Genomic DNA, 12260 nt, shown 5'->3' with positions numbered 1-12260 from the left:
ACATATGCTAAACAATAATATAAAAGTTCTGAGGAAAAACAGAATAAGATTAAGGGGAAATCCTCATTGGGAACAGTAGTGGTGCAGGGGGGAGACCCTGCCCGAGAAAAGGAACGGTGTTCACCTATCAATACTAAACAATTATCATTCAGAGGTGATACCCCACCAGCACCCTGACTTCACGTATGACCAGATAACCATTGGAAGGAAGGAATGCACGGATCTTTAACCAAGTTTTTATCAAACGTTCTGGGAAATTGCCAATCATCCTTTTTATTTTTTTCAGTAATGACTCACCAGCCATCCATGAATTTATAGCTCCAGACCTGTGGGTGACTTATTTTAGAGGTATATATGGACCTATGGTCTCTGTCAGAGTGAGGGAGGAGACCTCCACTGTCTGGTATTATCCTAATCTTTGGTTTGAACCAGAGGAAGTCAAGGATTTGCAGTAATAAGGCACCTGGACCTGATGGGGTTCCCATTGATATATTTAAGCTGAACGTTAATCTGTGGGCACCCCTGCTTCCTATGCTCTTGAATGCTGTAGTCAAAACCGGGGTTCCCTTGTCATGGATCTGTTCTGTGATTATCATGATTTTCAAAAAGGGAGATAAGACAGACCCAAAATGTTACAGATCAATATTGGATTCCACAGTCAAAATAGTGGCGTACGTCATTTCAGCTTGATTGCAGGAGTGGTCGGAGCAGAATGGGATTATTTTTGATATTCAATATGGCTTCAGACAGGGGAAAGCACAACTGATCAGGCCCTGAACCTTTACTTAATTATCATCAAGTTTACAGTGGCTAAGCAGGGGAGCATCCATACATCCATCCATACAGCATTTAAAGATCCCTCTTCCGCATCTGACTGTGTTAAAAGAAGCAAACTCTGGCCTTTGATGATCTCCTTGGGATTTGACAATGAGCTTCTTCATTTTCTGGCTAATCAGCATATGAATATGTCTACTTGTGTTAGGTATGGAGACCGTACAGAATAATTTGCCATCACTCGGGCAGCCGCGCCCAGTCCATTGGGATTAAGGGGCCACGCCCCCTCACCTTTTGCCCCTCAAGAACAGTGTCTATCAGGCTCAGCAAATGTCAGCCTGACAGACACTGTTCATTTTCAGGTCAGACAGCTGGACATGCACTAAATGTGAGGGCTCCTGTAAATGTAAAAAAATGTAAATTGATACTTGTATAGCGCACTACAAGGGTCTCAAGGCGCTTGTACGAATACCGCTGTGGAACCCATCCTGGCTTTCCCTGTGAGGCGTCCACTCCTGGGCACCCCCAAGGTGGAGGCCAGGCATCCTTAGCGTTGTGGGGGCCGTTATGGAGATTAAGCAAGCTATTGCCCAGAGTTGCAGAGTGGGACTCCATGATTGGAATAGGCACTGAGGCAAGAAATATCAGGTCTGTGGAATTTTGAGCCCAAGCCCCGCCGAGTCGGGGAATTGAACCCTGGTCCCGGGCTAGACCTCTGCAACAGGGTCTGCCGCTCTAACAATTGAGCCACACTTCTCCACCTGGCTGCCTGAGTGGAATTTTCCAGGGCTGAGGAAGTCACAGCTCCTATGGGGATGACCTCCTCAGCTCAGAAAAGGTCCTTGAGGCCCTCCCCCTCATTGACGAGGGGTAGCGTTACTGACAGCCTCAAACCTGTCTGCTTCAGTTTTAAGCCCTGAAGTGCCTAGGGTCGAGTGTCAATCAGTGACACTTTGTCACAGAGTGGGGTGGGGGCCAGCAGTCTCACCGACCCCATCCCACTCTGTGACCACATAGGGACTGTTGCCTTGCCACATTGGCTGCCCTTAGAACATCCCAGGCAAAGCAGCAGGTAAGTGTGATTTTTTTACATTAAATGTTGAGTGTGTGAGTGTGTGCATGTTTGAATATTTGGTAATGAGTGCTGAGAATGGATGTGTGTGTGTGAATGCATAGTTGGGAGTATGTATGTGTGTGTGTGTGTGTGTGTTTGTGTGTCCCGTCCGCCCCCCTCCCTTCTAAAATCACCCACCACCACTGCCCTCGGTGAGTCAAACAGGGCTGTATTTTGGCCCCTTTTTTATTTTCATCATATATTCATCGTCTCAAGGAACATTTATTACAGGAGGCCCTAGATCTACCCCCGAATGGGTAAGAGACTGATTACAGTTCTCCTGTATGCAGATAATACGTCATTCTAGTAAGGAGGGCTTTGTGTCTTTCACGACTTTTAGATTCATTTGTAAAATGTATGGACTCCCTTGAACCCTCTACTAATTTGGGGTAGTCACATGTTATGGTCATTAGCTCAAGTACTACGGAGAGTAGAAGACACACTATAATGGGAGTGCAAAACAAAAGGGTCCCCTTGTTAACATATCTTGGGGTTTTGTTTGATCAGAAGGGAACCTGGCATAATTTGATTTTTGTCAAACAGTCTCTCTTTTCGAAGGACAGTGGGCGCAATTTTTGATTTTGCTGCCAGACTTGGGAACAAAGCTTTTCACACCCTATTAAAGAACTTTGATGCAAATGTAGGTCTGCTGTATTATACGGTAGCGAATTGTGTGGATATGTTGATTATTCTCAGCTTCCAGTAGTTGAAAATTTTTAAACATTTGTTGGCTTTGCCAAGTGGTATATTCTCTTTCATATTCCATGAGGATGCAGGGAAGGGTTACACAGTAGATCTAATTGGCTTTCGACCTCTTTTAAAATGGCTGGCGATATGGGTTAATCCAAAACTCGAGTTGAACTGGATATTTTTGAGGGGTTGTCTCTCTTTGAATTATGGGAAAAATATTGCTTGGCTGAAGTATGTGCAAAAGGGTTTTCAATCTCTTGGGCAGCCTGAGGAGATTACAGCCTTTGAATCGAACATAAAATCTGATATAACGTGGACCAAGGGAAATTTCCTCGGCCATAGAAAATCTGACAGGGAGGCTTTACAATTGCACGAAGGATCGGTAAGGGGATTGGTACTGCGCAAAACAATCTTTCCTGTCGAGCCCTATTTAATTTTTGTCAATAACTGCTTTCATCATTACCTCCTAACTAGATTTCGTTCAGGGATGATACATCAACTGCTCGTGTTTCGTAACGTGTGGTTACGGATGGAGAATCTCCCCCCTAGTCAATGTGACAACCTTTCACGACAAGACACCATTCACTATCTTGTTTTCTGTGGTTTTTATTGTGGCCTTCGACACAAATGTATAATTCCTCTTCTTAAAGGTATGATTTTTTTCCAGGCAATACCTGCACTAATGGTTTTACAGATGCTAATAACAGAACACATTTGTCTATAGGAGTGCTGTAAAGAAAAGATTGAGTTTTAATATTTAGTTGTTGTTATTCTATTAAGTGATTGCCATGTTTATTTGGGTTTTATGATTTTTAAACGTTTGACGTTTTTAATGTTGTATGTACTTATTGTTGGATGCATGTTTTATGGAAAATATTTTCTGAAATAAACAATTTATGACTGACTGACTGACTCTACACATGCAAAAGTATATCACATTCAGAATAACACAACCCCTTTGAGCTCTGGGCTCTAGTAGTTGTCAGGCATATTCCTGTGACGCCCCGTTCATGTAACGTGTACAGAGTTATTCCCCATTCACTGGTGGCCACATCCTGGGAATGCAAACGATTCGGCCGGATTCAAGAGTTCTCCCTTTGACTCTTTAGCTATTACCTAAAAGTGTCTATGGTGCAGCAGCACCATTGGCAGCAAGTCCCCAAGGGGCCCCAAAGGCCCAGTACCAGTTTTACCACTCCAGCAGTACGGCAGTGTTCAGCGGTGCAGCTAATACCCTCTCCTCCGGTGCTCACGAGTCCGGATCCTCCATGGTGAAGTCGGGCCGCTCACGATGGGCGAGGCAGCATCAATGGCGCAGTCTCTCTCTGTCAAGCAGCGCTGTAGGTTTGTTCTAGGGATCGGAGTAGCTCCCGCTCAGAAGACACAAAGGTAAGTTGCTCTTTCCCCTCCCAGAGGGGGTGCTGGTGTGATCCTCTGGTTCCCTGTCGGAGCTCAAACAAGTGTACAACTTCCTTTGCGTTGTCTTGGTGATCCTCAGGAAATCGGTCAGGAGCAGATCACAGTGTGCGGGCTCGACCTGTTGGTCACAGTAGAGTCCTTTGGTCCAGGTGACATCCCGAACCCCGGCCAAAGTGCTCCAGCAGCCCCTACTGGCAAACAGGGTTGTTGTGGTCCTCACAATCAGGGTGCAGACCTTCCATATGCGATTGCCCTCACTACAGCGGTCCCTCCTGGTATACGGGGTTCCCGATTTCAGCAGTCACAAGTCGCACGCTCTTGGCCCGAAATCAGATCACCAATAATTGCCTCTGGCATATAGGTACACCGCGGTGGTGTGTTACAGTCTGGTGCTTCCCGCAAAGCGCTTCCGATACGGCTCGGAAAAAGTCAGCCCTCTCCAGGCATACGAGGGTTGCACAGCCAATACTGCACACAAGAAACGGCCTGATTGGTGCACAGCCTCACTCCTTGCTTGGGGAATCTTTGAGCAGGTTTCCCCACTGGACTGCCCTCCCTCTAAAGCACTCCTCTCCCTAACCAAGGCACACTGGTCTTGGGAAGAAGGCAGACAAAGGTATTTCAGGTTCCAGGGCAGGTGATCTTGGTGTCCTGAGTGAAGTCCTCTCACCCAGCAGGGAGACTAGCAGGCCTTTGTCCCTAGTCCTGGTCACAGGCAGAAATCTGGCAGAGCTTCCCCTTCTCACACAGCCCATCTGATAGTTTAGCAGATGACAAATTTGGGGGTATTCAACCTCCCCTTATTATAGTCTTTTTCCAGAATCCAAATGGTATTTCAGGTCTGAGTCTTTGTAGTTTTATGTTGAGATTCTGCTCCTTTTGAAGTGGACATTTCTCTCTTTCGTCTTACCTCATGAAAGATGTCTGTCACAGCAGACAAGACTCTTAAGCTGATTGTCCCACAGCACCACTCATTGGAGTGACTAAAGTTCACACTTGGATGTCAACCTCAGTGGTATGTGCATCAAAAGGTTAATCCCAGACACCCAGCCTATGATTCCCTTATCAGTCCCATCTCTCTTTCTAAGATGTGTCCAGGCCACTTCCTTGTGATCTCTCACTGAATAAAAGAGCAGTCTTTTCAAGTGTAAAGGGCGTCTCTTCCTTTTCACTCTAATGTGTGTCCTATGTAGCTCACAGGAATGTAGCAATACACAAATCTGTCTGGGAGGGGATTCTTCTCCTCATGTCCTCACCAGGCAGGCCTGGGCTTCCCAACTGGATCCTAGGTCCTCCATGTAATCTACCATTGCAGGCACACTGCCTAAGTGTACATTTACAGCACACTTACTGTCCTGCATGTGTACCTCCATGCATTGTAGTGTTACAAGTACACACATGTTCACTACACGAGTGTGTACACACACACACACACTCAGTCTGCGTGCACAGTTCAGCACGGAGGGTTTTCTATGTCCAACCAGGGTGCGTTATTTACAGCAGATGGGGTACAGGAACGGTAACTCCTCCTATACACCCAACACTTAATTTTTAATACCGTCAAGGGGGACCATTAATAAATGAGTATATAAGGTACCCTCTTAGACAGTTTTAATCTGTATTTCTTTCTGCATTAGGGATCCCTCACTTGAAAAACATGTCTTTCATTCTTGTTTCTACCCTCCCTCACTCCCGCACCCCCCCCCCCCCCCAAAAAAAAATGAGCGCTTCATCCAGTGTGCTGGTCTGTACCTGGGTGTTGACAGCGACCCTATGATGAAGCATGCCACTACATAGTGAGTGAGGGCATTTTTAAAAAATCTAATGATTTTCCCCTAACATTTTCTATATCCCACTTTGACCCTCTTGTAAGCACATCTAGTATATTGAAAGACAAAGTGAACACTTGCTCGGTTTTTGCTTTTCTTTTACAGCATACTTCAGACCATCACTTTAGGTGAGTTTAAATGTATTTGAGGGAAGCTAGAGTAGCCTCACTTCCCTGTCTCTCAGTTTGTGGTTATTGTGCTATTTACACACACAGCACTACCAGCACACACACTACCATGTGCGAGCTGCACAACACTTCATCCTTCATGTATTATACTTCATGCAAGAACACAACACCCAGCACATGCTTTCATTGCACATGCACTGCACAGCGCCACATCTTTCATGTCATGTATTCCTCACAGGCATACGTACACTCAGCACATGCACTAATCACACATGTACTACACAGTACTACTCTATCCCTGTAATGTACCCTTCCCAGGCACACATACAACCAAAGCAGTCACTACTCGTGCACTATGATGTAGACCATGGTTAGTTAAGCACACAGCAGCTGAACTTTTACAAAGGTGAGTGAGCCTATAAGCGTCACTCTAGTGAGGCAGGTTAAAAAGGTCCTGTTCCTCCTGGTCCAACAAGAACATAATCTGTTAGGCCTATGACGCGCTGAACACGCATAATCTGTGTTCGCCTATGAGAAAAATAATCGGCATTAGGGCTCTAGATGTAGCGTCCTCCTCAGCCCGGGCACATGTAAATGATCAAGCCACACATGGAGCTCGGTATTACACATTTTTATTCTTCATAGTGTAACCATTAACTGAACTAACTACATCATTAAGTTTCCTAACCACACCCAAACACTTATATCACTATTCTAAAGAGTATGTCAGGGATCAGAGGTGTCCCGCTATCTCTAACACACACTACACTACACCAGACAACATTACCGTTGGGCACTCAGGGCAGGAGTCATTACCATACAGAGCACTTTTCAGTCACAAAATATGGGGGCTAATGCCACTGTGGGAGGGGACTAGGAGGACTGGTTGCACAGTTAGCTTGTGCCTTGCCTTCCAGATCGACAACCCCAACCTTTAAAGAACTGGGGTTACTGCTGCAGTAACTGGGGCGACTTTTGCTGTCTACATGCTAGCCACCTGGTGTAGCCACTGAATTTTCGGAACTAATGTGTGTACTGCTTAGCAGGGGTCAAAAGACCCTAAGGTGAAGACCCTGGCTCCACTGTCCTTAGAACGCTTTAGGGCAAAATCAGGTTCTTCACCAAATCGATGAGCAATCAAAGGACTTATCTGTGAGAGAGGCTTGTACTCCTGTGGAAGGCATAAACGTGTGGTGGCGGAGAGCAATGGTGCAGATTTGGATGTGAGCACAGCTGTCTGGTAATTCCAAGCGGTGATAAAACAAACCAGCACTAGGAGAACATGGCAATGTCCCACAGCACACTGCATCTGAATCAAACCACAAGTCTCCATCCTAAAGCAAAAGCCTTGCTGCGTTCTGTAAAGGGGGTTGCACCACAATGCAGCTCGAGATGTGCAGAGTGCATGTTGATCCCGCACTAGGAATTCTTTATAGGCTCAACGTGATGGTCCAGGGGTAAAGGCATGAGCCAGCCTCTAAACATGGACACTCTTCATACCACAAAGAGGAGCGAAAGGCCGTAGGTGTTTTCCTTCCCATATTCAAAGAAAGTGTTAAAATGAACAGGCAACATCATTGTACATTAGTGGGACGACAAACATCACAGTTTCAAATTTCACTCTGGCAAAGATAATCGACGTTACACTGAGATTGATAATAACAGCATCTAGAGGAGATGGTGGCCGAGTTCGACCATGCCCCACCGCCCCCCACAGAAAAAGGACCCCTGACTGTAGAGCCAGGAGAAACATGCTTGTGCCTCAAACCAGCCCCAAACCAAAACCCACAAAAATCATACCAGTCCAATCAAGGCACTATTTGCGTGCCGAGAATTAACTCCCAGAAAAGCAGACTTATTTTTACGCAGAAAAGACAGAGCAGAGGTGGACAGAGAAAAAACGAGGGTGATCCTGCAAGTGGGATCCCGGTACAATTTCACCTCATTTTGAAATCCGTGCTTGGAATCCGGCCTCGCCGGAGGGGTCTGTTGGTCTTGGGAACCTATGAAGAGAAAGCCATGCGACAAAACAACATGCAGCGCATTCCGGACAGCTAATGATTCCTAATTTGCCGAAAGGGTCAATGCATTTGTCCTATATTTTGTTTCTTTGCTACTTACCATGCTGGAGGGCTTTTAATGGAAACCAAAACAGAATCACTGAGTGGAAGAGGCCATTTAAACAATGAACCCAGAAAACCTGAGGGAAAACAAAAATCCATGAGAACCTTTAGCGATAAACTAGCTCTGTGAACTTTGACCTTTCTTTTTATCTGTAACTAAGAATCGCAAAATGTGTTTCTTTCTGTCAGGCCACCACTGTGAACTAACAGAATTGACAGACACTTTCTTTATTTTCCACTTTCCCTCGAGAACATATGCCCACCCTAACTTTTAATTCATCTCATTATGCACATTGTGACAAAGACTAGAAAAACTTACCATCCACCGAAATGATGCCTTTCACTCTTTTTTTGTATCATATTTAAATACTGGGGCCAGCAGTGCATAGCCATTAGTAATTAGCATTTTTCCCAAATTAAGGGAATGAAACGTTTGAATTAGATTTCTCCCTAACTGAATATATCTCAAGATCACGTTAAATTCCATGATATTGTTTGCAAAAAATGTCTCAAATCCAAAGTTCTCATCTTCATTTTAAAGAACACAATAACAATTTTATTTTAAAAAAAAGGAATGATAAAGGTAATGGAGGGTAAACTGAGATGCAATGTACTTCTTATTAAATTTAAACATTTCAAAGATTATTTAAAAAAATAAGTGTGGAACGTGCAAAGGGCATTCATTCCCACACAGAAACTGCTGCAGGCTCTTAACATCTATTTCTCTGCATTGATAACATATATTTCTTTAGTTTACCAAAAGATAGTAACATAATAGTTTTAAAACTCTTGAAATCTATACATCAGTAAACATAGTCACAATAGCAGATAGACGCTGTCTTTCCAGATATTGGAGATGATGCCACACAATGTAGAACACTTTTATTTTAATTAACAAACAGGTACAAATCTGCTTCACATTTCCTGCAATTTACAGCGAGCACATTTCTCTAACGAATTTATAATGTTCCAAATTTAGCGCCGCCTTTCATCAGTGAATGATCCCAATTAAAAACAGCCCAATCACAGATTCAAAACATTGCACGGCCAGCAAACACAGTATTAGCGTTTATGAAAGTTGTAAACTCATAAAAAAAATAAACCTAGAATGAATGCTTTAGGTGGAGCAAGGGTTCTCTCGCTCGAAAATACAATAAATAGCCATCAGGCTGATGGAAGAATGGTAATCGTCTCTTCTAGTAAAATAGGTTTTTAAATATATGCATGCACTGTACACGCTGGATTGAAGTAATAGTTTAAAGCTGTTCAAACACAAGGAAATAAGTGGTCCGGTCTCAAATTTGCCCCCGTGGTCTGGGTACCTTGTGGGCCTAGTCAACTACGACTGGGCTGCGGGACACAGTGCACGCTTCGATGCTTTGGACAAGGGACCCGGTGTTACCCATTAACCTCTGTCTCTGTGATTCTCACTGTGTCACCACCGCACGGCTTTTATTTGACAGAAAGCACAGGTGGGAGCAAGAAAAATTAGCCCTAGTTTAGCATTTTCCTGCCCAATGCTTATTGTCACACGCTAATCCTTTGACCTCTGGCACTGTCTGGCAGCCTTTCACCCTTTTTAACATAACAAACCCCACCATCGTTACTCAGAGCAACAATGATCTGGAATCCGCACACCCACAAAAAATATCCACTCCGATTGCACTGCTTATTATAAAGCCTTTTTCTTTCCACCTCATTATTTCCTACGCTCATTTTTTGTTTAATTTTTTATCCGTTACATCTGCCGACATGTTTCACTTGTCCTTAATGGGAAGCCCAGACAACGTTTTTAAAGTTGACTTCAGACATGCTTTGTCTGTTTCGATTATAGTTTCCTATACATAAACTCCCATGCGTTGATAATTTGGCGAAGAACACAAAATAAAAGATTTAGAAACGGCTACATTGTTGCGCGAGAGGAAAACCAGAGACACCCTCAAAGATATTTGCTGCCGAGGTTAACTCCGAAATATTCTACTAAAATACTTTAAAAAAATGTGACTAAAACTATATGAGCACAATTAACGTAATTGTTTTACTTCCCTACGCAGAATATATATATATATATATATATATATATATATATAATGCTTTGCGTAATGTGTTAAAGATAAGTGCATGAGCAATACCACTTGTGAGCACACTTCAGCAAGGCTGAAGACACACACTGATTGGTTTAGTGGTTGTGAAAATCGGTTTGCTGTTTGGGGGGGAAGGGGTTGTGAAGCTCTTCTCAAGCAACAGCCACAATCCTTGTCGCTACCATAACCTGTGCTTAACACAAACAGTAATAAAGTGAAACCACAACACAAGAAAAATCCCAAAACAATTTAGAAAAATAGAGTATAATTTAATAAATTATTTGAGACAAAATAAAAAAATCCAATTGATAGAATAAAAGATATATAACTTCAAAGGTTTAAGTATGAATAACATGAAGAAGAAGAAAGTGCTTACTGAGGGTATCTGGTCGCACTAGACCGGGACAAAGTCATACGTTCAGGCTGACCGAAGTGGTGTGCAAGTTGGATACAGGGACCAGGTAAATTCAGCTGAAAAAGTTACCTTCTTAAAGTCCAGTGTGCAAACCTCAAAACTACATAATTTCACAGGAGAAACTCAACTGATGCCAGCATAGGCTCCAAATTTTATACCAGTGCCTGCTTTGAAATGGGATTAACTTCCTCCCCATATCTGGTTCTGGGTTTTCTTCTCTCCTCGCCCTGGTCCCAGGGGTCTGGATTCACAAAAGCTGTGTGAAGTTCTTTGTGTGTGTGCTGAGGCAGCCCCTTTGAAGTGCAAATGAGATAGGTGACGGCTCCGCCCCTCCCACCTGGTCAGGATGACCCATCCTGCCAACATGCCATCCCCCTTTGTGATACTGTCTGGGAGGAATAAACAAAGGCCAAATGCCAACTACATCTAGTCATGTGAACCAGGAAACAGGCACCAAATGTCCTGGACAAGAAAATGCCAACTTTTTAAAAGTTGCATTTTCAGAATTATGACTTAAAATCAGACATTAACAGTAAATAGGGTTTTAAATTTCAATTAATTAGACACCAAACAGGATATTTCTACCTGCTCCCAAACAAAAGTTATCACTTACTAAGTGTAATAAGGTTACCTAATGTTGTTGCTGTGCTGACCAACACATCAACATATGGCTGACTGAAAGACAATGCAAGTATGAGTGTGTGTGTGTATATATACATATATATATATATACACACACACATATATATATATATATGTATATATTGTATTGTATTGTAATTACATTTATATAGCGCTTACTACCCCTGACGAGGCGTCAACGTGCTTTTTCGGCGAGTAGCATGCTACTCCGGGACCCATAGAGGATTAGTGTTGAATTAGTATAGTGAAACATGCAAGTACATTTTAAGTGGTGGATAGCTTAGTCAGTTAATTGGATTTGGAATGATAGCAGAAGGATAGAGGAGGACAAAGGTTTATATTTTATAGCGCATGTTGACGCACGCTATTCAGGAAGCCTACAAAGGATTAGTGGTGAATTAATATGGTGAAATATGAAGTAATTTCAGTGGTGGATATTAGTCAGTTACTTGGAGTGAGAAGGATAGCGGAGAGATAAAAGGGGAAGAAAGATTTGCATTCATATAGCACTATACCCCTGATGGGTTGAGTCCTCCCCTCCAAAACTCCTATTTACTCATCCAAAAGCCTCCTGTATATATATGTATGTATATACACACACACACACACACATATATATATATATATATTTTAAATAAGCAATAAATCTGGTGATGGCAGCTGCCCTTTAGGCTTAGGCAATATTTATATTTTGTGAATGGTTGTTGTAAGAAAGAATGTAAATGTGCAAATGTGTAAATATGCACATTTTGAAAGAATAGAATGCTGCCTCAGTCACATTCTATATGCTAAGGTGGGTAGACAAATGGATCAAGAGTGCTGGATGAAAGCCCCGGTAATTAAGTATTCATACTAGTTATATATATATTTTAATTAAATACTGACCAAAACAAGCATTGGCAAAACCAATGAGTCTGGCTATGGCTGCCAGACTTTTGGGCTTTGTAGACGTTCATTTTGCTGGCTGTTGTGACATGTTATTGTTGGGGGACCTACTGAGTTTTCACCAAAATTAAAAAGTAGCCCCTGGTACTGAAGGGAA

General features: G+C 43.1%; 1 long non-coding RNA gene across 1 annotated transcript in view; it reads right to left on the bottom strand.

Annotated features, from left to right (window-relative positions):
* The window catches only part of LOC147668965 (uncharacterized), a 67366-nt gene extending 59211 nt beyond the window's left edge, over positions 1-8155 (bottom strand). The window contains exon 1 of the long non-coding RNA XR_015303769.1: positions 8076-8155. This is a non-coding gene — a long non-coding RNA (uncharacterized LOC147668965). The remainder of the gene's footprint in view (positions 1-8075) is intronic.
* Positions 8156-12260: the final 4105 nt, after the last annotated feature.

Source organism: Lissotriton vulgaris, unplaced genomic scaffold, assembly GCF_964263255.1.
Source record: "Lissotriton vulgaris unplaced genomic scaffold, aLisVul1.2 SCAFFOLD_3764, whole genome shotgun sequence".
NCBI classification, from domain to species: Eukaryota; Metazoa; Chordata; class Amphibia; order Caudata; family Salamandridae; genus Lissotriton; species Lissotriton vulgaris.
The sequence above is the reverse complement of the archived record's forward strand: the minus strand, read 5'-3'. Positions and strand labels throughout refer to the sequence as shown.